The sequence below is a fragment of the Callithrix jacchus genome, chromosome 9 (assembly GCF_049354715.1).
Source record: "Callithrix jacchus isolate 240 chromosome 9, calJac240_pri, whole genome shotgun sequence".
NCBI lineage: Eukaryota > Metazoa > Chordata > Mammalia > Primates > Cebidae > Callithrix > Callithrix jacchus.
The window spans coordinates 71,276,475-71,280,923 of NC_133510.1; the positions used below are offsets into that span (position 1 = coordinate 71,276,475).

Here is a 4,449-nt window from a genome sequence, read left to right on the forward strand (position 1 = left end):
CATAATACATAGAAATTTCAGGGACAACTGGAAAAATGGAGAAATGCTCAATGAAAACCGAGCTCTTCAACTCAAACATCTCAGGGCTGAAACACATCCTCTATTATTCAGGCAACGATGCCTCTTGCCTTTTAGCAAGGATGCAACTGGTCAATGACACCAAATGGCTTTACAGGGCGACTTTTTAAATGTTCCTTTTAGACCAAAGCCTAGGCCTGTGAGGATTCAAACAGCCCTGTAAGACCTGTGACAGCAGGTTCCAAAGGGTCCAAGGTCTGACCCTTCCTTCCCAGACACAATGTCAAATGCAAAATCTCCTGTCATGTACATTTTATATTTTGAAATATGGAAGCATATTTTAAATACTCTAAAGGCATTTATTTATTACAACATTCTCTGATTTCACATTAGCTTAAAATTCAATTCAGTCTTTACATTACTCCACTGAGGTCGCCGCCTCAGCATATAACATAACACCTCCTGCAGCACTCAGTGTGACCCGCTTCCGCACAGTGAGCCCCACAGTCAGCCTCTTTGTTTCCCAGGTGAACCAACTAGATGTTAATACTGCTCTGCTATAAGGTAAAAGCTCCTAACTCAAACTTACTGGAAAAGGAGTGAAACGTCTGCAAAGTGCACTTTAAGAAGAGGTACTTTTTGCTTATGAAAAGAAACCAGTGAGTCCTCTAAGGATAATAAAAGGGAGTATTTTACAGTTAAGCACATGATTTGGAGTGAAGAATTCGGATGCTGCTCTGCTGGTCCAGGCTGTCAATACTCTTCCTGCTCCTCCTGTGGGCCCCCTTCATCAGGTATCACAAAGCCTTCATCTGTGGCATACAGAATGTCTACAATCCTCTGCAATACAGGGTCGTTTTCCCCCTCATTCTCCTGGCAAATCAATTCAATGTTCCGTAGCTTTCCGAAGTAGAAGTCCCTCTCTTTCTCCAAGTCTTCAACAGTAAGTTTCAATATGTTGACCTGCTGCATCAACTCAGCTGCCTTGTCTCCCCATTGCCCACACCAGGGTTCTTTCGCACCACACCAGGGCCAGCCTTAGGAGCTGCAGCAGTTCTCTGTGTTGAGATGGGCCTCTGGGGAGCTGCCCTACTAGAACTGAGAGGTTTATTTGGTTTATTCAGAGCTGGAGCAACGAGGGAGGAACCACTGCAGTTTCTTGACTTTGTCTGGCAGCCACAGGGTCATAGTCTTTTCCATCATAGTTTGCATCAAAAAACTACTTGAACCACTGAACAAATTCAAAATTGTCCTGAAACTTTCCTTTTACTAATTTGTCCACAGGAATTATTTTGTCAACACCCATCCTCTTAAAACCCGCTTGTAGTATTTTGAAGTTCTAGATGTACTCGTGTTCTAGGTTAGCTTGGAATTTCACTTTCTTCAAGGCAATGGAGCCAGGAAACAGCATGTCCATAAACTGACAATAGGCAGCCCCTGAGCACAACTGTTCAATCTTTGTCAGATTCAACTGCAGAGACTCATTGATCCAGGCCAGCATGTCATGTCGACTTAGATTATCGCTGGTCACTGATGTTGAGTATACGTTCACTGCCATCTTCTGCTCTCGGCAGAACCGCATCCACTGCCCGCATCCAGCTCTGGTTCCGTCTTCTTCTCGTTCAAACCACCAGGCCCCCGTACCAGTGCATACTAATATGTAAAAAGATTGCCAAGGAGGGGTGGGGGGAGGGAGAGGGAGGGAGAGGGAGAGAGGGGGAGAGAGGGGGAGAGAGGGGGAGAGACGGGGGAGAGGGGGGAGGGGGGGAGAGAGAGAGAGAGAGAGAGAGAGAGAGAGAGAGAGAGAGAGAATGTGTGTGTGTGTGTGTGTGTGTGTGTGTGTGTGTGTATGTATATTTCCTTTTTTTTTTTTTTGAGACAGAGTCTCACTCGGCTACCCAGTCTGGAGTACAGCAGTACGAACTTGGCTCACTGCAACCTCCACCTCCAGGGTTCAAGTGATTCTCCTGCCTCAGCTTCCCGAGTCACTGGGATTACAGGCATGCACCACCACACCCAGCTCATTTTTGTATTTTTAGTAGAGAAGGCCTTACACTATGTTGGCCAGGCTGGTCTTCAACTCCTGACCTTAAGTGATCCACCTGCCTCGGCTTCCCAAAGTGCTGGGATTACAGGCATGAGCCACCATGCCCAGCTGCAAAGGTATATTTTTGAGTAAAAAGAGCAAGGTACAAACAAAAAAGAGGGACTAGCTGGGCATGGTGTCTCTTACCTGTAATCCCAGCACTTTGGAAGGCTGAGGTGGGAAGATCGCTGGAGCCTAGGAGGCTGAGGCTGCAGTGAGCCATGTTTGTACCACTGCCCTCCAGCCTGAGTGACAGGGCAAGATCCTGCCTCAAGAAAAAATTAAAATTAAAATTAAAAAACCAAAACCCAAGCATGATGATTGGGTTTTCATGCTGTTGTATGACATGTGCCTTCCTCAAAACTTGTTAGGACGTCATCACATCACCCGTCTGATGCGAAGAAGAAAAAACAGAACCCAGAAACCCAAACGAAAAACATTTGCAAATCTATCGTGTTATACGTTGTCCTGTGTCTCCCCGAAAGAGGCTGAAGCCCTACACCGCAGGGTCTGTGGATGTGACCTTATTTGGAAATAGGTTCTTCACATGTGATCATGCTAAGCTGAGGTGATGAGGGTGAACCCAAATCCTGTATGTCTGGTGTCCCTATAAAAAGGGGATGTGTGGACACAGACACCTACAAAGGGAAGACGATGTCAAGACAGAGACAGAAGACCACCTACAAGCCAAGGAACTCTGGAGGCTTGGAGAATCCAGGAGCGAGACCTGGGACAGATCCTCCCTCACAGCCTTCACAGGAAAAACAAACAAAAACCCCTTGACTTCAGACTCCTGGCCTCCAGAACTGTGAGAATAAATCTCTGTGGTTGAAGCCACACAGTTTAGGGTACTTTGTTAAGGCAGCGCTGGGAAATGATGCAGAGTTCTTGGGGCTTATATCAACACTTCTGCAGGCAATTTGAGACGTGGCATGCTTGAACTTGCCATTCATACCTTTCTCTACTCTGAATTCTTTTTTTGAGAGACAGAGTCTCACTCTGTCACCCAGGCTGAAATGCAGTGGCACAAGCATGGTTCATTGCAGCCTTATCCTCCTGGGCTCCAGCAATCCTCTTGCCTCAGTTTCCTGAGTAGCTGAGTCTACAGGCACATGCCACTGTGCCTGGCTAATTTTTTTTTAAAATGTTTTGTAGAGATGGGGTCTTGCTATGTTGCCCAGGTTTACCTGGAACTCCTAGCCTCAAGTGATCCTCCCACCTTGGCCTCCCAAAGTTCTGGGATTACAGGTGTAAGCCAGTGTAACTGGCTTGTTGGTTTTTCTTTTTAAAGACAGAATCTTGCTCTTTCGCCCTGGCTGGAGTGCAGGGACATGATCTCAGCTCACTGCAACCTCCACCTCCTGGGTTCAAGCAATTCTTCTGCCTCAGCCTCCTGACTAGCTCGGATTATTCCACCACACCCAGCTAATTTTTGTATTTTTATTAGACACGGGGTTTCACCATTTGGCCAGGCTGGCCTTGAACTCCTGAATTCAGGTGATCCACTCACTTCAGCCTCCCAAAATGCTGCAATCTTGGCTCACTGCAACCTCTGCTCCTGGGTTCAAGCAATTCTCCTGCCTTGGTCTCCCAAGTAGCTGGGATTACAGGTGCCTGCCACCATGCCTGGCTAGTTTTTGTACTTTTAGTAGAGTTTCACCATATTGGCCAGGCTGGTCTGGAATTCCTGACCTCAAGTGATCCACCTGCCTCAGCCTCCCAAAGTGCTGGGATTACAGGCATGAGCCACTGTGCCTGGCCTACCTCTATTATTATTACATTGTACATATAATAAAATACACAACTTGCCATAACATAGAATCAGCGGGAGCCCTGAGCTTGTTTTCCTGAAACTAGATGGTCCCTTCCAGCGGTGACAGGAGACAGCGATGGATCACCAGACATTAGAGTCTCATGAGGAGCGTGCAGCCCAGCTCCCTCGCATGTGCTGTTTACAGTGGGGTTTGCACTCCTGTGAGAATCTAACCCTGCCACCAATCTGACAGGAGGTGGAGCTCAAGCGGTGATGCCAACAATAAGGAGTGGCTGTGAACACAGATGGAGCCTCCCTTGCCCACCCGCTGCTCACCTGCTGTGCTGCCTGCCCAGTTCCTAACAGGTGAGCTGGGTGCAGAGGCTCACACCTGTAACCCCTGCTCTTTGGGAGACTGAGGTGGGTGGATCACCTGAGGTTGGGAGTTTGAGACCAACCTGACCAACATGGAGACACCCTGTCTCTACTAGAAATACAAATATTAGCCTGGCATGGTGGCTTATACCTGTAATCCCAGCTACTTGGGAGTCTGAGGCAGAAAAGTCACTTGAATCCAGGAGGCAGAGGTTGC

At 47.6% G+C, this 4,449-nt stretch overlaps 2 pseudogenes; one reads left to right on the forward strand and one right to left on the reverse strand.

The window, feature by feature from the left end:
• Positions 1-318: 318 nt before the first annotated feature.
• On the reverse strand, positions 319-1,623 carry LOC103795313 (microtubule-associated protein RP/EB family member 1 pseudogene; annotated as a pseudogene).
• A 780-nt stretch (positions 1,624-2,403) lies between these two features.
• On the forward strand, positions 2,404-2,501 carry LOC118144714 (small nucleolar RNA U13; annotated as a pseudogene).
• The last annotated feature ends 1,948 nt before the right edge of the window (positions 2,502-4,449 follow it).